The sequence below is a fragment of the Anabrus simplex genome, chromosome 4 (genome assembly GCF_040414725.1).
Source record: "Anabrus simplex isolate iqAnaSimp1 chromosome 4, ASM4041472v1, whole genome shotgun sequence".
NCBI classification, from domain to species: domain Eukaryota; kingdom Metazoa; phylum Arthropoda; class Insecta; order Orthoptera; family Tettigoniidae; genus Anabrus; species Anabrus simplex.
The window spans coordinates 284,712,685-284,739,404 of NC_090268.1; the positions used below are offsets into that span (position 1 = coordinate 284,712,685).

Here is a 26,720-nt window from a genome sequence, read left to right on the forward strand (position 1 = left end):
TAAATATTTTTACTGTGTTTCTTCGTGCGTGTTAAGCTGTATGACTTCGAGATGTTAATTTATTTTTACGGACTTTATTGTTTCCTCGTCTTGACGTCCGTTTTTCGTTGATAGTGTGCATATTGACACTCAGTGTTTTAGAATGAGACTTGAGTTGCGAATGCGGTTTCGATTCGTCAGCCAGTAATTTATATTATTTTCATCTTGTCGTATTTTCATTCTTATTCATGGTTAGAGTAAGTAAGTAATCACTTTACCAGTAGTGTGTTGGGACAGACGGTAAATAGAGAGATCTGTACTGGTAGCATTGTTTTTTCAAGGGAAAGAATTCCTTAAAATTGTAGTAAATTTTAGCGTGGACTGGTAAATTTATTAAGCATAATAAACCCATTTCTAACCTGAAAATCGGTTCAATAATAATATTTTCAAGTGACTTTTCACTTTTTGATTAACTTCAGTGTTTGGCATTTCTTCTAAATGCATGATTAGTAAGTGTTTCCTGCATTTCGCAGTTTTGTTCCTTTAGAACGATCTAACGTAAGATCCTCCCGGATCCTGTTGTTGTTGGTTCCTTCCGAACAGCTGTTTGGGGTGATGCACGTTTAGCATCGGGATTACCTTATCACTTAAGGGTGTCATGAATGACAAATACATGGTGGAATTTTATTTCAATTGTGAATGATGCCATTAACTTGTAGTGAACACCATGCTTTCCCATAATATTTCGCAACCTATCCAAAGCAACTGCTAGTCAGTTTGGTTCGATTAAGGGTCCATTCGGCGGATGTTCCGTATCCGTGAAGGGTATTTGACTGGTGGATAACCTTAATTGAGAGAAAATCAGGCGTTCTACTTGTTGAAAGTCAGATTTTCCACGGATCGTGTGGATTAACTCTCAGTTCTTGTTTGGAATAATAGGTGCCCGGTTTTCAGGTCTTCCCTTTTTCAGTTTTTCAGTTTCGCTGTCCACTAACATATTAGCTTATCCGAAGCAACTCTTCGACATTGGAAGAAACGAAGTGACGTTATGTAATGTGACTGTGTTTGGAACTTTTCAAAAATCAATAATTAAATTTTTTTATATTTTTGTGGCAAGAATGCATATTAAATTAACGATGTTATCGTGCTCTTTCAGTTTAATAAAAGTTAGTAAGCACATTTTTGCTCCTCATTTCAAGTAGTTAGGCTTTCTTCTGAACCCCATCGTTTGGTTAAGATCGTGACCGAATTTACTCCCGCAACGACCCAAGATTTAAGAGTTCTAAATTGTTCTACTGTAGCAGCCGTGGCCGACCAACGATGGAATGGTAAGTTCAAGGGTTCAGTAGCTCATATTTTCTTTTCGGACGAGGCACGATTTCATTATAATGGCTCTGTGAATCATCATAATATGGACTAGTGGAGTGTTGAAAATCGCCACTGGGTAAGGCAGACAGCATTTCAGGCACGGTGGGGAGTAAATGTCTGGTGTGGTATACTGGCTGATCACCTAATTGGACCATATTTCTTTGAGGATCATTTGACAGGAGCCCGGTACCTATAGTTTCTTCAAGAACAAATATCATTGCTGCTAGAGGATGTGCCTCTGGGTGAGGTTGTAACAATGTGGTATCAACACGACGGAGCTCCCCCTCACATGTCAGCAGATGTTCGCAACTACCTGAATATTACACATCCCGGTCGATGGATAGGAGGGGGAGGACCTTTCACCTGGCCTGCTAGATCGCCATTTTTGACTCCACTGGACTTCTTCCTATGGGGATATTTGAAGGATGTAGTATACGCTCAGCAGCCGGAAAATCCTGAAAGCCTTCGAAACCTTATTACGGAAGCCTGTGAATCCGTAACATCTACAATGCTACAAAGAGCCCGAATGGCAGTTCAAGGGCGTGCTGAAACGTGCATTACTGCAGAAGGCCATCTATTCGAACACTTACTGCGCTAACAGGCTGTTGATTAAAAAAAATCCCCAACATTTCAATCCTCGTCCAGCCCTGCTTTAAAACATCGCCATAAGCAGCCATGACATCACGGCGACTCCAGCGAGTATGTTTCCAGAAAGCCTACTAGATGGACTACTACGTCCGCTTCACAAATGCACACACGTTTTCTCTCAGTATGCCATAGCTTTTAGCGTTCATTTCATACCCTAGAATAGTAACAAAATAAATAAATAAATAAATAAATAAATAAATAAATAAATAAATAAATAAATAACGCGAGGGCATTCGGATACATTGGCTCTGTGAATTATTCTCGAAGTACAAAATGCGAATAGAATTTACAGGCTCAAGTGGAATTCGAACCCACCCACCAAACGCAGCTGTATTAACAGCACCGCACTTAACCCATGACATCATGGTGACTCCAGCGAGTAGATTTCCAGAAAGCCTACTGGATGGACTACTACTTCCGCTTCACAAATGCACACACATTTTCTATCAGTATGCCATAGCTTTTAGCGTTCATTTCATACCCTACTGAAAGCTCATAATTGGCAGGTACTTTTTACATAACCGTATGACAGTTTGATGCATTGCGTAAATGCCTGTCACGTACGATTCATGTGATTAAAGGCGATTGTTGCTTGGTGTGCGGCAAAGGAGAATAGACCATAACGACACCAGCGACGTTTGGTGGGATGCCTAACTGCATAAAACGTTAGGCGCGGCAGACTCACCTGGTATCTGAGTTCTGTATTACATTATTGTTGTCATGTAATTATAAGCTCTATATTTGTTTTCCTTGATATCAATTCGATTTGTAGGAGACTGAATTATTTTAATATTTTTCTTGTTCACGGGAAAAGTCCGATTCATTGGTTGAATAGCCAGCGTTGAGGCCTTCGGTTCAGAGGGTCCCGGGTTTGATTCCCGGCCGGGTCAGGGATTTTAGTGGCGTCTAATTAATTATTCTGGCTCGGGGACTGGGTGTTTTGTGTTTTTCCCAATACTTTCCTCTTCATATTTAGACAATGCACTAAACTACTAACCACCACAGAAACACCCAATAGTGATTACATCCCTCCATATAGAGTTGGCATCAGGAAGAGCATCCGGCCGTAGAACAAGGCCAAATCCACCTGTGCGACACAGTTCGTACCCGCGAACCCACAGGTGTGTAAAAAGGGAGGAGAAGAAGAAGAAGAAGAAGAAGAAGAAGAAGAAGAAGAAGAAGAAGAAGAAGAAGGTTGTACGGGGGAAAAGCTGAATAAACCGAAGATATATCATTCAGACGCCGGGAGTAGCAGAATAACGCATGATACAACCAGATAGGAACAATGGCAATCGCAGAGAAAATACAAAGTTAGGAATGGACTCAGTATGTGCCCCCGAGGGTGGTGAGGTTATGCGAGTGAAATAATGAGGATAGGAATCTGCCATGGAGAGTAAAAGATGCAGAGTAGATATAGGATACAGTAGTTAGAAATAATTTCAAAGTAACATACCTTGACCTTGAATTTGATTAGGCCAAAGTTTTAGTTACAAATAAAGGTTATGTAGGCTCGGTTCATTAACGCAGCCTTTTATTATGTATTGGTTTACGTCGCATCGATTCAGAGAGGCCTCATGGTGAAGATGGAATAGGACAGGGCTAAGAGTAGAAAGGAAGCGACCGTGGCCATAAATAAGTAAAAGCCCAAGCATTTGCCTGGTGTGAAATCTGAAAACTATCTTTAGGGCTGTCGACAGTGGCATTAGAAACCACCGTCTTCCAACTGCAAGTTCATAGCAGCCAACTCACTCAATGTAACCCAGGCTTGCAGACTGAATGTTGAAACAATTAAGGTCTCTAATTATTTTATTTATTTATTTATTTATTTATTTATTTATTTATTTATTTATTTATTTATTAGTTCAATTTTGCCGACTTGGTTTATATGTTTTATTACTGATTCTTAGTTGTAGGTGATATAGGGTGTCTCAAAAGTCTCCTTGCTTAGAGATTAGCGGCCATTGAGTAGGAATATCGATCGGTCCTGACTCACCGTGTGGACATAGCAACGCAATTGTTTATGGTGTTGCAACTGCCACTACTACTTTTAATTACTGTTTCTAGTTTCAAATAAAAAATATGTGCGTGCCTGAATGGATTTTAACCCAAAACATTGGAAGAATAAAGTCGCAAATATCCATATATCTATTTATGAATGTATTTTCATCTCCAGATTTCCGTGTAATAATCTTTTAGTTTTTATTCATTCATTGTTTAGTTTTATTTATAAATGAATGAATGATTTCAGTAACAATCTTAATTCTTAAATTATTCTTCACCGAGCTCGATAGCTGCAGTCGCTTAAGTGCGGCCAGTATCCATTATTCGGGAGATAGTAGGTTCGAACCCCACTATCGGCAGCCCTGAAGATGGTTTTCCGTGGTGTCCCATTTTCACACCAGGCAAATGCTGGGGCTGTACCTTAATTAAGGCCACGGCCGCTTCCTTCCCACTCCTAGCCCTTTCCTGTCCTATCGTCGCCAAAAGACCTGACGTAAAGCAACTTGCAAAAAAAAAATATATATATTCTTCTTGGTAACTTTGTTGAAGAAGTTGACTTTGTCTTCGGTCGTAATTTCCATCAAATCTTATACATCCATTCGGTTGATCACTTAACTTACCGTACTTTCCTTAATTAAGAAAGTGTTCACGACGTTTTTTTTTAAATTTTATTGTATGGAGTGATTACCTTGTGAATAACGTACAAATTTCGCTCTTTAAAAGGTTGGGAATCTAGACTTAAGAAATACACAATTTAAAAAAAAGCAGGTGAACATGTTTTTGGAACGTATGCCATCCTCAACAAAACAATACCTCACACCCAGGTATATTAATATTACCCCAAATAAATCTTTATTCTTTACCGTTGAAGTACGCAAAAGAACATCGATGGATTCGCGTTCATTTTCAGAATACAAACGGAAATGTTCAAATAGGGGCGAAAACAAAGTGATAACAGCCCTTCAGGGTAGATTTTTATCACAGTTGGAGAGCTTTAGTATGGTGTATGTCCTCCACGAGCATTTGTCATAGCTTGGCACCTACGTGGCATGCTCCGTATAAGTCGACGGAGGTCACGTTGCGGTATCAGGTCCCATTCTACAATGAGAGCCTGTTCGAGATCTTGGAGAGTCTATGGTGGAACAGGACGCCCACGAACATTTCTTTCAAGCCTATCCCACACATACTGGATGGGATTAAGGTCGGGCTCACTGCTGGCCATTCCATCTCTTGAATGTCCAGTTCTCGCAAGACAGCTCTGGAGATGCGCGCTACATGAGCCCTGGCATTGTCGTACACGGGTACGAATTCAGGGCCAAAACCGTATGCAGCAACCAACACATGATGTAGCAGTATCTGCTCGATATACCGCGCAGCGGTAAGATTACCACGGACGACGACAAAATCCGTACGGCCATCGATACTGATGCCACCCCACAACATCACAGAACCTTGTCCGAATTAGTGTTGGCTACTGAGTTTATGATTGGAAGCAGTGCATCGATTCATTCAAGTGTCCGAGTGAATTGATTCACAGGAACGGCGAGCTCACGGCACACGATTCAGCTGACTCGCAGCAGACAGTGCGGAGTGGTTCATACACGGATCAGTGAGACACAACATACACACGGTTCATTATCGGCACGCTGGACATTGGCGAGGAACCGAACCTCCGCTGCAGCGAGACATACAGAGCCATGGCATACTGAAAGAATCGTACGCTAAGACGGACTCTCGCCCCCAGGTCATTTGAAAATAATACCAATATGCATTCACTGTCCTTTTCTTACAGGGAGGTTTAAATAATAGATGGAATTATTTGCAGTGTTACAAAGATAGTCAAAACATAATTCTAAGGTAACTAGCTAGTAAATAGGTAGGCTATTAGGTTCTTCAATTTATTAGTTTAACGAATGAGTATTATAACTTAGTTGACATTCGACAATTAATTCAACTCAACTCTCTAGTCTACCTTACGACTAAAAGTCATGCAGTCGAAATTGTCTGTTTTATATTGGGAAGAACAGCTCAGTATTTTCTCAGTTCGTGCGGCACATCATTGCACAAGACTTCAATAATTGAATCACGAAATCACCAGTGTACGTGGACAGTAAGTTAGCCGACTGACGCAATAACTTAAATAAAAATATGTTGAATCAGAAAACCGCAGGGCTACTCTGAATCTCAGATAGGCTATACAAAACATGACGAATTAAAAAATTCTCTACTGATAGAAGAAGACATATTTTCAAAGATGACCGAGCGAGTTGGCCATGCGGTTAGGGTCGCGAAGCTATGAGCTTGCATTCGGAGGATGGTGGGTTCGAATCCTACCGCCGACAGCCGTTAAGATGGTTTTCCATACTTTCCTATTTTCGCACCAGACAAATGCTGGTGTTGTACTTTTAATCAAGGTCACGGCCGCTTCCTTTGCACTCCAAGCCCATCGTCGCCATAAAGCCTGTCTGTGTCGGTGTGACGTGAAACAACTTATTTGATTTATATTTAATGTGTAGTCTACTTATTGGGAACACGGGTATTTTAACATCTAATTCTGCTTATATAATAGAGTTGTGACTTTCAGAGAACTGAGGGAAAACCATACATTAGTGTATAAAATTTGAGTTATGTCAGTTCTTGTTATTTTTCTTCTTATTATTATTATTACAACCCGTGACGATAAAGTTCGGTGAATATTCCTGTACTATCAACATAGATGAACAATGCACGACATTGACCTTACTGTCCTTCGAAATAGTCCCCTCCCATAACTATGCACTGCTGAGATCGGCGATACATGTCCTGTAAAATTTGCAAGAAGGCTTCCTTTTGGATGGTGTTCAAAAAACGCGTCACGTTTCGTTGGATGTCAGGAAAATGGGTCAAATCTCTTTCCTTTCAAAGCGAGTTTGAGTCGCGGGAATAGGAAGAAGGATTGAGATTTGGCGAGTATGGGGGATGTTCAAGTTGCACCACCCCCTTTTGTACCATGAACTGTTTGACGATGTTGGCTGTGAGTGGGTGAGCGTTGTCATGGACAAAAAAGCATGAAACTTGTTGTACGTACTGGGGTCGTACCCTGCGTAGACGTTTCATGAAACGGGTCAAAATTTCAACGAACCGTGCAGCCTTCAACGTCGTTCCCTCAGGTAGAAATTCCTCGTGGATAATGTCTTGACTATCGGAAAAGGTGATGAGCATCGTTATCATGCGTGACTTTTGGGCTCTGATCTTTTCCCGACGAGGGGATCCCGGAGTACGCCATTCCATGCTTTGCCGTTTCGTTTCAGGGTCGTACCTGAGACACCAGGTTTCATCCTCAGTGACGATACAGTTCAAGAAATTGGGTGTCGCATCCGCCGTTTCGACAACATTCTGTGAAGCCTCTAAACGTGCCTGCTTCTGATCGTCAGTCAAGTGATGTGGCACACGACGACAACACGTTTTCCTCTTCCCTAACTTCTGGGTAACGATTTGTCGCAATGATTCGCGGTTAATCTGCAGTTCATCCGCTATCATGCGCACAGTTAATCGCCGATCGTTCGTAATTAATGTCCTCACCTTCTCAATGTTTTCGTCACTGACGGCAGTCGCCGGTCTTCCGCTATGGGAGTTGTCAGAACACTTTTCCGGCCTCCTCGAAAACGGGCGAACCACTCGTACACACACTTCAAGGATAGTGCTTGATCTTCATAAACACGTACCAGCATCGCATGCGTTTCTTTCGGTGTCTTGCCAAGCTTAAAACAAAACTGTACATTGATCTTTTGGTCGTCCATCTTCCTGTTCGCAGGTCAGAACCAACGCACTAAACACGCACTGTGTCAAGCAGGTCTTACACGGCACACACACGATGCTCAACTGAACAACGTTGGGAGCAGGTGGTCAAAACCTGCTGTTACGCAGGTGCAGTGTTGCGTGTCGCCATTGTTGCCGGATCGACCGTTCTGACTTCATTCACCGAACTTTATTGTCGCAGGTTGTATTAACTACGTAAGTTTTGTACTGTAATATATTTGTTTTGTATTATGTATTTACCGTGAATACAATGAAATTTCCATGTTCTTCGAAATCATTTTAAAAGACTAAGCAAACAATTGATAGGGAATCTCACACCTGGGCGACAGCTCTAAATGCAAATCACTGATGATTGTGCGTACATATTTTTTTCATCTAATTCTATAGCCTATACTTATTTAATTGAGTTGTCACTGTGGGGGAAAGGCTTTGTAACATCAACATTTGATGCGAAGAGGTGGCTGCCAGGAGAAACCTGAATCTGAAAGTTAGATGACGCGAAGGAAAGCAGTTCATAGAATGAAGACCAGATGGCAGCAGCAAGCTTTGAATGTTGTTGCTGCTATCTTATCAGTAGATACTACACAGATGTAATAGGAACGGTGAGTCTAATGTGCCGTGAATCAGATCACTGTATCGATTCAGTAACGTGAACGGAATCAAATGAATCGATTCAGTAAAATGAATCGAATATCCCATCACTAGTCCGAATCGGTTGCCTTCCTGGACAGCATTTGGCATGTACTGCTCACCACGGCGTCTCCATACACGTTGACGTCCATCACGATGTGTCAGGGAAAATCTGGACTCGCCTGTGAACAACACAGGTCTCCATTGGCGAAGTTGCGAGTTGGCGTGGGAACGGGCAAACAGAAGGCGAGCTGCGCGATGTTGTTGCGTTAAACGGGAAACTCGAACACGACGTCTGGGTCGTGCGGACACACTCTTAACCTGTTCCTTACTGTCTGGTCAGACACCGTGACACCAGTGTCCCTCCCGAGGTCTTGTTGCAGTTCTCTGCAAGTTGCTGAACGACACCGCAACGCACAGATTGTCAGATATACGTCATCCTGTGGGGTTGTCATGCGTCCACGACCTTGTCCAACCCTGCTTGTGAACTGGCCTGTCTCATTGTAGCGATTACACAAGCGTTGAATAACTGACAGAGAGTCATTGAGATCCACAGCAACACGACGAAAATTCCATCCTTCCTGGATCAAAGTGACGGCATTTGCGACTTGAACCTCATTAAGATGTCTCATGGTATGTGCTGGTTTACGTACAACGTGCTCAAATGACCGCAGTAGTATGTGTACCTCACAACGACACACGCACGCACCGCTATTCACTTTGTTTTGAGGAGTCACCTGACAGTTTAATGCATGGCTACACCTACAGATGGAGTTAAACTTCGATTTGACATACCCTGAGTAGCTAAGGTCTCAAGATATGCCGTACGACCATTGGAACCCCATCTACCAAATTAACGTTCACATTTCAGACGTTACAAAACATATTCCCCTAATTTTTTTAAACTGTGTATTAGGGTCTATCCAGTCATAAGCAACTCGATTATTAACGTTATTGCCTGGCCTGTTGACGAAAGGTTAAGAAATATAAATGTATCAAATTATATTTTCTGTTTTATTATAGCGATACAGAAGATTAAAAAGGAGACAAGTCACTCACTAAGAACATTTTGTACAAGCGTGTGTGAACCGAAGTTGCAGTGCGCGTTTGTTTCATTTAAAAAATATTTTCCTGCATTAAATTTACGTGAATATATTTCATTGTTCTTGCTGAGTTATCAGTTGCGTGCGTTCCAATTGTAATGCATTTCCCCTTTCTCGTCACTTCCTACGCGGTTTCACGTAGCTGCCAGTTTGCATTTGGGAGATAGTGGATTCGAACCCTTCTGAAGATGATTTTCCGTTGTTTCCCATTTTCACACCAGATATAAGCTGGGGCTGTACTTTTATTGAGACCACGGTCTCTTCCTTCCCAAATTGTAATCTTATGCTGTTAGTAATTTTTGTATCTTTGTCCTTGTGCATCCTGTATCTGTTGCGGGAAAATTTTGCAATAAAAAAGAATATTACAGTGCTGCTTGTTTTATCGGACGGAAAGGACACCAGTTTTGTACTGCAAAGGGGTTTCCTTAACATACTCGTAAAACTCATGAATGGGTCTGTTGTATTTTTAATACCCTTAAATCCCTACCGACTGTACTGGAATTCGAGCCTGCAACCTTTAGTACGGGATGCGCGAGTCTAACCAACTTCGCTACCTACCTGGCCTGAGTTGCTTTGGCCTTTTTAAAAATCATGTCAGACGTTTGCTGTGATGGCGTATTTATTTGTGGGAATATAGATGGACTAGAGGTAGATAGCACCATCCTGATAGTTTCTTCAATTGGGTATTCAAAACCCCGATTGATCCTATGCCAGGATGTAAATGTACAGACTCTCGGTTTTAGGTTTTAAATGTAAACTCTAAATGCCGTCATATCTGCCTGTCCTGATTTTCTTTACACCATAGTAGAATATGACCCGATGCCTGGATTACCTTCCTGACGCCAAACCTATGCGAAGAGATGTATTCACTATTGTAGGTATTCTGAAGATCTTCCTTATGTTTCTGTATTCCTGTTCAATTTGGAGCTTTTTTCCTCTCTGCACGTTCATCTTTGATAAATGATTACATTGTCATGTTCATGTTGTCATGTTCAGATTCCAGGATCTTTGGCTTACTTTTGTCACCACCTTCATTCTTCGGAGCGCCGGACTCCTCCTTTCCAGGAAGACGAGAGTCAAGTTGGGATGGTTATTTCGTTGTATTCTCCCTTTAAATAAAGTTCGAGGGTCTAACAGACCTACTAACTTTTCGACTGAAAGAATATGTCAACTTACTTAAACGTTCAGACTTCAAGAGGCCTATCAAAACAGTTAAATGTTTAGAATTATGGGATATATTAGAACCGTTATGAAGTCGAACATCACGAGTAAATTTTTAGACTTTGTGCAATTGTTTAATAATATGATTTTAACAGTTACCATGCATATTAAATGAAAGCACTAATATTTCGCTGGTCTAACAACTAAATTTGTGATGTATCTCGAAGAAGTTCTTGCTGCCTAGTTTAATTATCTTCTTTTCTTAACATGTCTTGTGTCTTAATGGTCAGTTATTGGTTATTATGTAAGTGAATAACGAAGCATGTGCCTAGTCTGTATTATTTCCAATGTACTGAAAACAACTTTCTGTTGCAGAATAACGCGGGGAGCTTGAGTCCACCCCGAAGAACAGCCTGGCCATTCCCAAAGAGCGGGACTTCGACCTCACAGCCAGTGAGTATACACATCCAACTTGGACAAAATATTGTTGCGTCCTAGAGCTTTAGTTACTTTTTAAAGGGTTCATCAACTCAGTGCATCTATCATGTGAATGTAGTCAGATACAACAATGTGTTGTTGTTTCGTAACCCCAGCATTCTTTTCAATTGAGTGGTTAACTCAAGATACTACTACTACTACTACTACTACTGTGACTTCCCCTCTCGGAGAACAATCATCAAATGAGAAATGCAACCATTCAAGCTAAGGGCGCCAATCTTTAAGTTGAGGACTTAAAGATAAAAATTTATAATCAAGCTTGGACGGACTCTTATCACAGGGGTGGGGTGATAGTGCACTAATCATTAAGCAGGAGAATTAAAAATCAAAAGGCTAATTAAGGCAAATTGATTAAAGTAAACTAGAAAAATACTATTTATTATATTTAATATAAATGACGACGGTTTAACGAAGACTGAATTTAAAATAGAAAATGAATTTAATAAAAAATTGAATGACTCTACTTCGCGAAAACTTGCAATATCTTTAACTCGCTTGCTCACCATTTAGTCTTGTTCTGCTGGTCCTTGGAAGGCTTCCCTCCTTGTAGCTGGAACATCATCGGTCGTCTTTGATATCTCTTCATCTGCAGCGAAGTACCATTCCTGCCTTGCAAATTGCACCCACCACTAATTGGAAGATGACTTCAAAACTAACACTCCCTATTATGCTTTATCCCGTATATTGGAGATAAGCCCTAAGTCATAGTTAGCAGAACCACCTTGGGTTATTTGGAGAGGATACTCAATTAAGAATCCTTCCAACTTTACTGAAAATGTTCTCTGAAGTTTCATTTCTATCTAGATTAAAACTATCTATTGACTTAGACTGGTTCAAACCGGTCTTATAGCCGAGCTGTACGTACTTCCTGATGAGAGTGGCTATACACCCCTCATTCGGAATTTCTAAGTACCACGTCGTGGTAATGAAGTAAAATACTAACGTAGAATCAAACGAAGAAGATCAAGTAGAATGCAGCCGAGTCCAGTAGTAGAGATGAAGCCAAGAGCTCCAGCATGCCCTTTTATAACCTATACTGGTGCTAATTACAGGTCGCTTACACGTGGTCCAATCAGATGACACGTCTCTCCCCACTCCAGATATTAGAGTTGACGGGCCAAAACCATGATATCAACTGTTCTTCTATTCGTCCTTTCACTCAGTATCCATGGCAACATGACGCTCCTTTGAAAATATAGGCGTTGATCAGTTCGAATAATTCTGGTCGAAATACGGTAGCTTACGTTAGGACGCGTGAACACGTGCTCGCATTTCTCAGAACTTGGTGTCTAAATTGGTCCTCCCTACCTCCTCGGTGATGTGGCAAGATAACTGAAATCTACTGCAAGTTAATTTTAACCAACTGTCGCAAGAATCTAAGTGAATATTAGAATATTCAGCCCTCGTTTACAAGTCGTAGTTACAAAGTAATGAAATGATAGTGAGCAAATGATTAAACATGAATTATAATACAATTACATACCAAAATAAATATCATGACGTTAAATTCTTGAATTAATTACACATAATAAAATTAACATAATTACACTGTAACGTCTGGAACGTTACATACGCCCCCATGAGTTCTTAACAAATATCATATGAGTTGAGAACTCACACACTTACTCCCACATTGACTTGAAATACCTCTATTACCTGCCCATAACGAGCGACAGTATTTTCATACAATTAATTATCTCTCACTCTTTCCATCATATCTCTCTTAGACTGCTTCCCATTGCGACTGTCTGTTATTTCAGTTCATCTTGAGGTTTAGATGCTAAATTATGCCCATCATAAGCAACTTTTCACTTTTGTAAAAAAAAAACAAGATTATCCTAGAGAATATAACGTAATATATACAATTCAGATTACAAACTCTGCCGAGTGTCTTTTTGTCCTTTTTCCCCATCTTTCCGACATTCTTTGCTAGATAGCAGTAACACGTTCTCTTCCAATCTTTTACATAAAAAAATGGAAAACATATGATACAAACAATTTACACTTTTATCACTCTTTCGAATGTTTCAACCTTATCTTGAAGCAGGATGTAATACACTTCACTCGAATACACACGTGATTTAAGCTCACGGTAAAATTATTGCAAGTTAGAAATGCACATACGGGAAAATTATTTATTTGCCGTCGTCAGCTTTAATTAGCCTTCTGTAACATCTCAGAAAACAAATATATAAAATTTCATGGCTTCACATACGGAAAACAGATGATCTATCGTCAATGAACTAGCGTAAATCTACCGCTACACAAACACCTCCCTTGTTTACAAACACGACTAGGAAATACCACCACAATAGAGACGTAAACACATACCGCTCGTAGTCTGACATAACAAGTAGCAACTTCCCCGAGTTACTGACCTATATCTCACAATCCGGTTCAGCCACCTCACACGACAGGTATCTCCGTAAGCTATTAATATTATATGAACCATTCATTACGCTCTCGCCATCCGCTAACTTGTAAGCACAGGGTCCAAGTTTTCTATGTACTTTATAAGGGCCTTGATATAAAAGAAAAAATTTCTTAGTCACCTTATCCTCACTATTTGACAACATGGGAACTCTCACCAAAACCATATCACCTACTTCAAAGTTATCCCGTACCTTACGTTTCTGTTGCCTTTTACGTTTATCTCCAGATTTAATCAGGTTCTCCCGTGCCAGTCGTACGTAAAATTCAGCATTACGAGGTGGTTCCTCAGGCAAACCTAACACTCTCACTAGTTCATTCTGAGGCTTACAACCAAAATGAACTTGTGACGGCGTCAATCTCGTGCTTTCATGTTGAACTGCATTGATCCATGTCTCTATGCGGGATAAATGAGCCACCCAGGCTGTATGCTTATCGAACACTAAGCATCTAAACATGCGAGATAACTCTTTCATAACGCGCTCACACATATTGCCCTGAGGGTATCTAATAGATGAATGAACCTGTGTGATACCTAGCTCTCTAATTATGGACTTCCATTTTCTCGAAATAAATTGCGGTCCACTGTCTGATAATATTCTAAGAGGAGTACCTAATTCAGGGACATACTTCTCTTTGATTATACGACTACAAGATTTTCCAGTGGCTTTTCTCATACCGTATAATCTGACCAATTTCGAGAAGGCATCAATAATGACTAAAATATATTGGAAGCCGAACTGTCCCTTAACCACAGGTCCAAATAAATCAGTACACACCAAGTCACCAGGTCTTTCTGAGATTACTGCCTGACGAGGTCCTTCTAAATAGCGGTTAGGAACTTTGCTACGCTGACACAGATCGCAAGTGGAAAGAATTTTTCTTATATCTCTTCCCATCTTGTCCCATATAAAATTCTGTCGGATCTCATACAGAACTTTATTAGCTCCAAAATGTCCTAATTCCTTGTGGATAAACCAAATCAATTCCACACGTAGCGCTTTGGGTACACAAATCCCCCAGAGATCCTCGCCACATTTCCTGGCTAGAAACCCGTTAACCAGTTTGTACGTGTGCCTACCATGCGACACAGTGAGCTGCTCTCCTCCCTGTAGTACAGACAAAGGTTCCCGACATTCTTCGTCTACCGACTGTTCAACCAATAGGTTACGTAGTCTATTTAGAGCAGTTTCATTTTCCTTAGACAGACATGTACATATAATAATGCCCTCACGTGGCTCTAGAAGGCTACCTTCTTCGCACAACTTCGGATCACGTGACAATAAATCAGCAAGGACATTATTCTTTCCCTTAATGTGAGTTACCTTAAACTCATACTCTTGTAGGGCGAGTATCCATCTACTAACTCTGTTAGATGATAATTTACACTTGGATACAAAAGCAAGAGCATGATGATCCGTCCTAATTTCAAATTCGGTACCTAAAACATACATCCTAAATTTACTCAGGGAGTATACGATGGCTAAGAATTCAAGTTCCGTTATAGTATAACGCTTTTCAGCAGCACTTAAACCTCTGGAAGCTAAAGACACAATCCCTAAATTACCATCATCATCTACTTGACATAGTGCACCAGCGATACCACAGTGAGATGCGTCCGTCAGCAACACATACTTCCTATCGGGCATGGGGTATCTCAAAACAACCGCCTGCCTGAATCCTTCTTTTAATTTTAGGAAAGCTCTATCATGATCTTGTGTCCATTCCCACTTACTGCCAGCTTTCAATAGTTCTCTAAATGGCTCTAGTAAGTTACCAAATCTCACTACAAATCGTCTGAAAAAATTACATACACCAATATACGATCTGAGCTCCTTAATATTTCTAGGTGTCGTAGTATTCAATATTTTTTCAATTCTTGTGCTCCCATTGCCGATACACGGTGCCCCAAAAAAGTCACCTCTCGTCTACTGAAAACACATTTGTCAAGTTTCAGAGTAAAACCAGCATACTCTAATTTAGAAAAAACCCTCTCCAAGTGGTCCAAGTGCTCTTCAAAGGTACTAGATCCTATAACCAAATCATCGATATAAATAGTAGCATAATCTCCAGTATCATCTCCCAAGGCAATACTAAGTGCGCGAATAAGAGCTGCCGAACTCGTACGGGTCCCAAAAGGAACACGCCTAAATTGGTACAAACTATGCTTATAGCTGAAAGCAGTAAGAGGCCTGTCTTCTGATCTTAAAGGTATCTGCCAAAAACTACTCCTAAGATCTAACGTAGAAAACCAACTCTTACCCTGAAAATTCTGTATCAACTCTTCAATGGTTTGTGATCTCAACTGATCAGCACCAATACGTCGGTTCATCTCCCTGCCATCAATACACAAACGTATTGATCCATCAGACTTAGGCACAACAATTAAGGGATTAACATATTGACTGTTTGATAATTCAATCACATCGTCTGCTAACATAGCTTGAATTTGATCCTCTACGGCTTTTGCATATTTGTGTGGTATCGGATATCGCGGTCCGCTGAATGGAGTCTTATCCAGCACAGAAAAAGAATGTTCATACAGATGGGTAACACCAGGTTTCTCGGAGAAAATCTCCACGTGTTCACATAACACTTCAAATAACTTGTCCTTCTGGACTTCATTCAACTCATTTCTACTTACGGCTTCTTTCAAGCCACATATTTTATCCTCATGAATCCACAACTGACACAACTTCAGGCCCTCACTAGCCTCTTCATTTACTTTAGAAACCTCTCTCATTCTCCACACTGTACTAACTTCCGTTTTCCTCTGAATTTCCTCCTCAAACTTGACTTTGATATCCTCATTATTCCACCTCAAATTTAGCACAAGATCATTGTAATTTAACTGAGCCAATTTTAACGTTAACCAGTCAGATCCCAAGATAAGATCAAATATTAAATGCGGAATTACCAAACATATCTGAACGCTAATAAAATTATTAATGCAGATCGGGACAGCTACTTGTTTACAAATTTGCTTAGACCTCTTTCCAACAGCCGTAATGATGAAAGTAGACTTAACAGGCATTTCCTCCAACTGAATACCCTGTTTCACTAATGACTCATACCACTGAGAACTAATACATGATATTTGGCTACCAGAATCAATCAAAACTTTAACCCACGCCCCCCAGACTTTCAATTTAACAACGGGATTGACTACTTTATTACATGAATCTCCATTATTCTGCTCGGGTTCATACAACAAATCGTCTCTAACATCGAGGTCATATGGTAACACTTTCATGGCAAGACACTTCGCTACCTTCTTACTAGGCTGGAATTCTGACCTAACATTACAGCCTCTCGTTAGTTTAAAGGTTCCCTTTGTGTATTGACGTTGGACTCATTAGTACATTGCTCTGGCCTCCGTTGGGAATTTCCTGTCCTATATTCAGATGCTCCTCTCCTGCTGTTCTGCTGAGGTCTGAACTGATTGCGAGTTTCGTGATTCTGTGTACTACCGTTATGTCTCATTCCGTTGTGATGACTAAAGTTCTGAATATTCTCCGTTCTACTCCTAAGGTTACCTAAAGCATCAAAACTGCCTAGTAGGTTCTCCATCTCCTGAATAGTACCAACTTTTTGCATGCAGGCTGCTTCTCTCACCCTGTCCGGAAAATGTCTTAAAAGTAGTCTTACTACATCAGACCCCTCGGTTATACCATCTAAGTTCTGACAAATCATGACATGTGCCAGGAAGTACTCGGTCATAGTAACTCCTTCATGCTGTTTGTACCTCTCAAATACCACCCTTTCTCTCTCCCGAGCTTGTATCGCTTCATTCCAGAATTTCTCTCTAAATTTATTTCTGAATTCTTTCAGATTCGTCATCGTCTGCCTATATACCATGAACCAAGACCGAGTTTCTCCTACAAAAGCATGGTCAATATTTTCCATAACGTCTTCCCAGTCCATAGACCCTTCCTCTAGACGCTTTTCAAATCGTTTTTCTATCATCTTAAGGAAATCTAGCGGGTTCGTTTGTTTCCCATTAAATTTAGGTAGTTCAATTTCCCTAATGTAGCTATTTCCTAGACATTGCCTTCCCGTGAAAACCTGTTTATCCTTTGCCACCTGTTTTAACTGATTTTCTGCTTTCTCCATCCGGCATTCTACATCTCTGTCTCTCCTATCAATTTCTCTCTCCAAATTAACCTGCTTCTCTTTCAATGTCCTAATTTCAATCTTATTCTCTTCAGCTATCGCAAACCTTTCTTCACTTGCCCGGGTCTCATCTTCTATTCTAAGCTTTACCGTGTCAATCTCTTGTTGGACGTGGTCTTTAAATATCCGTATTTCCCCTCCTTGAGTCTCAACTCTCTTATCAATACTAGTGACCTGCCTCATTACTTCCTCCCTAGTAGAGTTGTTTTCCTTCCCCATTAATTCCAGGAATTCACTTCTCTGTTCCGCAAACTTTTCTTCTACCTTTTTCCCTTGCCGTACATATTCACTTTCCTGGTCCTCTAATCGCTTACTAAAATGTTCATTTTTTACCACCAGATCGCGTAACTGCCTACTGTGTTCGTCCATTCTCCGATTCGCTTCCTCCTTATTTTCCTTCATCTCCCTACTTAATTCAGCTTTAGTTTGCTCTAACTGTTCTTTAAGTTCAGATTTAGTTTGTTCTAATTCACCTTTAAGCTCAGATTTAGTTTGTTCCAATTCATTTTTAATTTCAGTTTTACTGTCCTCTATCTTACTTAACATTAACTGCATCATTCCCATTAACTGATCATTATTATTACTTTCATTGTTAGTGTTTACTTCCGCTTCGCCCCCCATCCTACTATCATCTGACTCCATACTGACTTCTTTCTGCTTGCCTTCACTCTCCATACTACTTACACTTCTATCTTCAATTTCCTCTACAAGACTACACAGCTCTTCCTCTGAACTCAATACATTATTGCCTTTTATCGCCCGTCCACTGCGCAACATCCTCTCCTCTTTCGTCTGATCAGCCATGACCCTTCCCACAATCAAACACTCTTAATGAAACGTGGATATCCAAATTTTGCCCATAATACGAATTCTGATATCGTTACTGTCATTAACTGCTCCGTACTTAATGATTTTCTCGCCACACGTTGGAGCGGCATTTATGTGACTTCCCCTCTCGGAGAACAATCATCAAATGAGAAATGCAACCATTCAAGCTAAGGGCGCCAATCTTTAAGTTGAGGACTTAAAGATAAAAATTTATAATCAAGCTTGGACGGACTCTTATCACAGGGGTGGGGTGATAGTGCACTAATCATTAAGCAGGAGAATTAAAAATCAAAAGGCTAATTAAGGCAAATTGATTAAAGTAAACTAGAAAAATACTATTTATTATATTTAATATAAATGACGACGGTTTAACGAAGACTGAATTTAAAATAGAAAATGAATTTAATAAAAAATTGAATGACTCTACTTCGCGAAAACTTGCAATATCTTTAACTCGCTTGCTCACCATTTAGTCTTGTTCTGCTGGTCCTTGGAAGGCTTCCCTCCTTGTAGCTGGAACATCATCGGTCGTCTTTGATATCTCTTCATCTGCAGCGAAGTACCATTCCTGCCTTGCAAATTGCACCCACCACTAATTGGAAGATGACTTCAAAACTAACACTCCCTATTATGCTTTATCCCGTATATTGGAGATAAGCCCTAAGTCATAGTTAGCAGAACCACCTTGGGTTATTTGGAGAGGATACTCAATTAAGAATCCTTCCAACTTTACTGAAAATGTTCTCTGAAGTTTCATTTCTATCTAGATTAAAACTATCTATTGACTTAGACTGGTTCAAACCGGTCTTATAGCCGAGCTGTACGTACTTCCTGATGAGAGTGGCTATACACCCCTCATTCGGAATTTCTAAGTACCACGTCGTGGTAATGAAGTAAAATACTAACGTAGAATCAAACGAAGAAGATCAAGTAGAATGCAGCCGAGTCCAGTAGTAGAGATGAAGCCAAGAGCTCCAGCATGCCCTTTTATAACCTATACTGGTGCTAATTACAGGTCGCTTACACGTGGTCCAATCAGATGACACGTCTCTCCCCACTCCAGATATTAGAGTTGACGGGCCAAAACCATGATATCAACTGTTCTTCTATTCGTCCTTTCACTCAGTATCCATGGCAACATGACGCTCCTTTGAAAATATAGGCGTTGATCAGTTCGAATAATTCTGGTCGAAATACGGTAGCTTACGTTAGGACGCGTGAACACGTGCTCGCATTTCTCAGAACTTGGTGTCTAAATTGGTCCTCCCTACCTCCTCGGTGATGTGGCAAGATAACTGAAATCTACTGCAAGTTAATTTTAACCAACTGTCGCAAGAATCTAAGTGAATATTAGAATATTCAGCCCTCGTTTACAAGTCGTAGTTACAAAGTAATGAAATGATAGTGAGCAAATGATTAAACATGAATTATAATACAATTACATACCAAAATAAATATCATGACGTTAAATTCTTGAATTAATTACACATACCGGTAATAAAATTAACATAATTACACTGTAACGTCTGGAACGTTACACTACTACTACTACTACTACTACTACTACTACTACGACAGAGTTACTGGTCTCGGAACGAGGCTCGGTGCAACGCAAATGCCGATCAGTAATGCTGCTTTTTTTTTTTTTTAATTAACAACTGCACGCTCTCATTAAATTGTAAACGCAACAGTTTACTTAAATGTTAGCCTCTGCGAACAGTTCAGATAAGCTCCCATTACCCAGCAAAGGTAAGTTTCGGGCGTGGTCAGTACTTGGATGGGTGACTATGCCAATGCTACCACGTATCTGAAACACTAAATTCTGTGTCAGCCATACACTCAAGCGAAGTGCTGGACTTGTTCCACTTAGCTGCATTTAACAGTACTTTTCAATTAATAGTTAAATTCACTTATCAACAGCTAAGCAACATTGGGCGTGGTCACCCATTGGATGGGTGGCAAACGTCCGCACTTTTACAGATCATAAATCTTGCGAATGCATTAATAACTAAAGCCAATCTCTAATAACACACTAGTCTATTATACTTTCCTAACTAAATACAAATTTCCGCTAAAAGGCTGGGTGAGGAGCATTAAATTGCACCGGTACCAGCAACTGTTGCCATAGCCCTCTTCCCGCGGGAGGGGTGGGGGGTCTTTTAAATTTCTCATGGACAATGGTCAAATGTCTTCGTAGCGTGGAATGTGAAACTACCTAACTTCTATAAACTAATCTATATATCTATATATATAAAATAACTTGTCCTGACTGACTGACTGACTGACTGACTGACTGACTGACTGACTGATTCATCATCGCCGAGCCAAAACTACTGGGCATAAAGTAATGAAATTTTGGGGATATATTCATATTAAGATGTAGGTGCTCGCTAAGAGAGGATTTTTGGATATTCCATCGCTAAGAGGGTGAAAAGGGGGGTGAAATTTTAAAATGAGTGTATCTATATCTCAAAACTTTAAAAGTTTAGAGATGTAAAAACTGGTATTTAGAATCTTCTTTAAAAATAAGGAAACACATATTTTTTTGTTTTCAGAAAATCCCAATAGGAGGGGTGAAAAAGGGTGAAAATGGGGGAAAATGGGTTGAATGCCTTTAATCAGGATACCGCTACTTATATCTCAGAAACTGAAGATATTACAGACCTGAAAATTGGTGTTATAATCTCCTTTACAAATAAAGAAACATGTATTTTTTCGTTTTTGGAAAATCCAAATATTGGGGGGTGAAAGGGGGGTGAATTTTTTAAAATGAGTGTGTCTACATCTTAAAACTTTAAAAATTACAGATGTAAAACTTGGTGGTTAGAATCTCTTCTAAAAATAAAGGAACACGTATTTTTTTGTTTCCTGTAAATCCTAATACGAGGGGTGTAAAAGGGTGAAAAATGGGTTGAATGCCTTTAATGAGGATACATATATCTCAGAAACGAAAGATATTACAGAACTGAAAATTTGTATATGGGATCTCCTTTAAAAATAAAGAAACACGTATTTTTTAGTTTTTGGAAAATCAAATTAATGCCGGTTAAACAGGAGTGACAAATTGGGGTGAATTTTTTGAAAGACTATATCTACAGAATATCTTGGAAACGTTAAATGTTACAGACGTAAAAAGTGGGTGTTTGGAATCTCCTGTAAATGTAAAGAAACATAGGTGTTTTGTTTTGGAAACTCCACTTAAGGGAACTCAAAAGGGGTGAAATTTTAAAATGAGAATTTGTACAGTATATCTAAAAAAACTTAACATGTTACAGAAGTGAAAAACGGTATTTTTTATCTCTATTAAACATAAAGAAACGTGTATTTTTAGTTTTCAGAATACCACTTGGGTGGAAGGGGGGGGGGGGTAAAAGTTACTGAAAATGGTGTTGAATTCTTTTAATTAGGCTACTGATATCTCAAAAATGAAGGTGTTACAGACGTGAAATTTGATATTTGCAATCTGCTTTAAAAGTAAAGAAACACGTATTCTCGGAAAATCCAATGAAGTGGGAGGGGGGGTGAAAGAATTGAAAAATTAATTGACTTAATTGTATGAGAATACATACATCTAAAAAACTAAAGTTTTTACTGACGTGAAAATTCGTTTTTGGATCTCCTTTAAAAACAAAGAAAAACGCGTTTTGGTGGGGAAACCATCTTGGAGGGCGGGAGTGTAAAGGAGTTGAATTCCTTTCATGAGGACACATAAATCTTGAACTGAAGAAGTTAGAGTCGTCATAATTGGTATTTAGAAGATCCTTTACTATTAAAGAAACAAGTATGTTTTGCGGGAAAATTCACGTAGGGGGGGAGGAGTATTGTGAAATGAAGTGAAAAAAGTAAATTATTTTTATGGGGATACTTATATCTCAAAACTGAAGGTAATAGACGTGAACATTGGTGTTTGGAATCTCCCTTAAACATAAAGAAACAAGCATTCTTTTAATTTGGGGGGGGGGGGGGTTGGCAGTAAATAAACTTAACGGCGGTGGGGTGTAGAAAGAGGTGAGACCAATTGATTTTACTGTTATTAATGTACTTATAAGGATCCTCCGTTGCTCAGGCGGCAGCGCGCCGGCCTCTCACAGCTGGGTTCCGTGGTTCAAATCCCGGTCACTCCATGTAACATTCGTGCTGGACAAAACGGAGGCGGGACAGGTTTTTCTCCGGATACTCCGGTTTTTCCTCTCATCAGGCATTCCAGCAACACATATTAATAATAATAATAATAATAATAATAATAATGTTCCGGACCGTCGTCAAATGTGCGGACCGCGCTGGAAACGGCTCCTGGACGGGTAATGACTAAGAATGCAGTCCGGCCGCGGGTTCAGTGCCGCCAAGGCACCCAATATGACACCACGCCGGATCTCCTGAAGGATTTTATCCATATTAAAAATGATTAAAGGAAAAGATGGCAAAGATTTACGGACCCAACTGACCAGGAGGAATACCTGAGCCTAGCCCGGGAAGTACGAAATCGTTTGCTGGAAAGGAAGATTGAAAAATGGGAGGAAACGTGCTGTAAAATAATAGAAAACGAGTCAGATCGGGAATTTTGGTGGATTCTCGCAGAAACGAGTCAGATCGCGAATTTTGGCGGATTATATATCTAAAACAATAAGCATTCAATTATAAATTTCAGTATAATACCGTAGCGAAGCACGGGTATCTTGCTAGTATATCTATATATATAAAATAGCTTGTCCTGACTGACTGACTGGCTGATTCATCATCGCCGAGCCAAAACTACTGGACATAATGAAATGAAATTTTGGGGATACATTCATATTAAGATGTAGGTGCTCGCTAAGGGAGGATTTTTGGATATTCCGTTGCTAAGGGGGTGAAAAGGAGGGGTGAAGTTTTAAAATGAGTGCACCTATATCTCAAAACTTTAAAAGTTTACAAATGTAAATATTGGTATTTAGAATCTTCTTTGAAAATAAGGAAACACGTATTTTTTTGTTTTCAGAAAATCCCAATAGGACGGGTGAAGAAGGGTGAAAAATGGGTTGTGTGCCTTTAATCAGGATACCGGTACTTATATCTCAGAAACTGAAGATATTACAGACCTGAAAATTGGTACTTTTGATCTCTTTTAAAAATAAAGAAACACGTATTTTTTTGTTTTTGGAAAATCCAATTAATGGGAGGGTGAAAAGGGGGTGAATTTTTAAAATGAGTGAATCTATATCTCCAAACTTTTAAAGTTTGCAGATTTAAAAATGGGTATTTAGAATCTTCATTAAACATAAAGGAACACGTATTTTTTTTCGGAAAATCACAATAGGAGGGGTGAAAAGGGGTGAAAAAGGGGTTGAATGCCTTTGATGAGGCTACTTATATTTCAGAAACTGAAGATATTACAGACCTGAAAATTGGTGTTTGGGATCTCCTTTAAAAATAAAGAAACACGCATTTTTTTGTTTTTGGAAAATCCAACTAATGGGGGGGGGGGTGAAAGGGGGTGATTTTTAAAATGAATGTGTCTACATCTTAAAAATTTTAAAATTTACAGATGTAAAAATTGGTAGTTAGAATCTCCTCTAAAAATAAAGGAACACGTATTTTTTTGTTTCCTGTAAATCCCAATAGGAGGGGTGTAAAAGGGTGAAAAATGGGTTGAATGCCTTTAATGAGGATACATATATCTCAGAAACGGAAGATATTACAGAACTGAAAATTTGTATATGGGATCTCCTTTAAAAATAAAGAAACACGTATTTTTTTAGCTTTTGGAAAATCCTATTAATGGCGGTTAAACAGAAGTGACAATTTGGGGTGAATTTTTGGAAAGATTACCTTAGAAACGTAAAATGTTACAGACGTAAAAAGTGGGTGTTTGGAATCTCCTGTAAATGTAAAGAAACATAGGTGATTTGTTTTTGGAAACTCCACTTTAGGGGAACCCAAAAGGGGTGAAATTTTAAAATGATAATTTTTACAGTATATCTAAAAAACTTAACATGTTACAGAAGTGAAAAATGGTATTTTGATCTCTATTAAACATAAAGAAACGTGTATTTTTAATTTTCGGAAATACCACTTGGGTGGAGTGGGGGTGAAAGTGACTGAAAATGGTGTTGAATTCTTTTAATTAGATTACTGATATCTTAAAAATGAAGATGTTACAGACGTGAAATTTGATATTTGCAATCTGCTTTAAAAGTAAAGAAACACGTATTCTCGGAAAATCCAATGAAGCGGGGGGAGGGCGTGAAAGAATTGAAAAATTAATTGACTTTAATTGTATGAGAATATATACATCTAATAAAAACTAAAGTTGTTACAGACGTGAAAATTCGTATTTGGATCTCCTTTAAAAACAAAGAAAAACGCGTTTTGGGGGGGGAACCATCTTGGGGGGCGGGAGTGTAAAGGAGTTGAATTCCTTTCATGAGGACACATAAATCAAAAAGTGAAGAAGTTAGAGTCGTGATAATTGGTATTTAGAAGATCCTTCACTATTAAAGAAACAAGTATTTTTTGCGGGAAAATTCACTTAGGGGGGGGGGGGGAGTAGTTTGAAATGAAGTGACAAAAGTAAATTATATTTATGGGGATACTTATATTTCAAAACTGAAGGTAATAGACGTGAACATTGGTGTTTGGAATCTCCCTTAAACATAAAGAAACACGCCTTCTTTTAATTTTTTTTTGGGGGGGGGGGTTGGCCGTAAATACTAACGGCGGTGGGGTGTAAAAGGAGGTGAGACCAAATGATCTTACTGTTCTTAATGTACTTATAAGGATCCTCCGTTGCTCAGGCGGCAGCGCGCCGGCCTCTCACAGCTGGGTTCCGTGGTTCAAATCCCGGTAACTCCATGTGACATTCGTGCTGGACAAAACGGAGGCGGGACAGGTTTTTCTCCGGATACTCCGGTTTTCCCTGTCATCATTTATCCCAGCAACACATAATAATAATAATAATAATAATAATAATAATAATAATGTTCCGGACCGTCGTTAAATGTGCGGACCGCGCTGGAAACGGCTCCTGGACGGGTAATGACTAAGAATGCAGTCCGGCCGCGGGTTCAGTGCCGCCAAGGCACCCAATATGACACCACGCCGGATCTCCTGAAGGATTTTATCCAGATTAAAAATTATTATAGGAAAATACGTTACGGCAATGATTTACGGACCCAACTGACCGGGAAGAATACCTGAGCCTAGCCCGGGAAGTACGAAATCGATTGCTGGAAAGGAAGATTTAAAAATGGGAGGAAACGTGCCGTAATCTAATAGAAAACGAGTCAGATCGGGAATTTTGGTAGATTCTCGCTGAAAACGTGTCAGATCGCGAATTTCGGCGGATTATATATCTAAAACAATAAGCATTCAATTATAAATTTCAGTATAATACCGTAGCGAAGCACGGGTACATTTCTAGTATATATATAAAACTAGCACGATACCCGTGCTTCGCCACGGTATTATACTGAAATTTAGAATTGAATGCTTATTGTTTTATATATAATCCGCCCAAATTCACGATCGGACTCGTTTTCTGAGGGAATGCGCCAAAATTCGTGATCTGACTCGTTTTCTAATAGATTATGGCAAGTTTCCCCCCATTTTTCAATCTTTCTTTCCAGCAATCGATTTCGTACTTCCCGAGCTAAGTCCAGGTATTCCACCCGGTCAGTTGGGTCCCTAAAGCTTTGCCATCTTTTCCTATAAGCATTTTAAATATGGATCAAATCCTCCAGGAGATCCAGCGTGGTGTAGTCTTGGGTGCCTTGGCGATACTGAACCCGCGGCCGGACTGCATTCTTAGTCATTACCCATCCAGGACCCGTTTCCAGCGCGGTCCGCACATTTGACGACGGTCCAGAACATTATTATTATTATTATTATTATTATTATTATTATTATTATTATTATTATTATTATTATTATTATTATTTCCGTGCACTATTGACCTTATTATGGAGGTGAAAAATTGGACGGTCAATCTCATTCCTATCGTTTATTTCAAAGGTGTTTAAATTTTTATTTATATGCCAGGAGAATCTACTGCAATCTAAGAACGTTCTCCGAAGGAAAAGATGGCTCTTGAAACCGAACCCAGGAAAGATTAAAAATGATCGGTTT

General features: G+C 39.6%; 1 protein-coding gene across 1 annotated transcript in view; it reads left to right on the forward strand.

The window, feature by feature from the left end:
* The window catches only part of Dg (Dystroglycan), a 532,981-nt gene that overhangs the window by 386,169 nt on the left and 120,092 nt on the right, over nt 1–26,720 (forward strand). Inside the window, exon 2 of the mRNA XM_067145542.2 lies at nt 11,064–11,141. The gene's annotated coding sequence lies outside the window, so the exon portion shown is untranslated. The remainder of the gene's footprint in view (nt 1–11,063; nt 11,142–26,720) is intronic.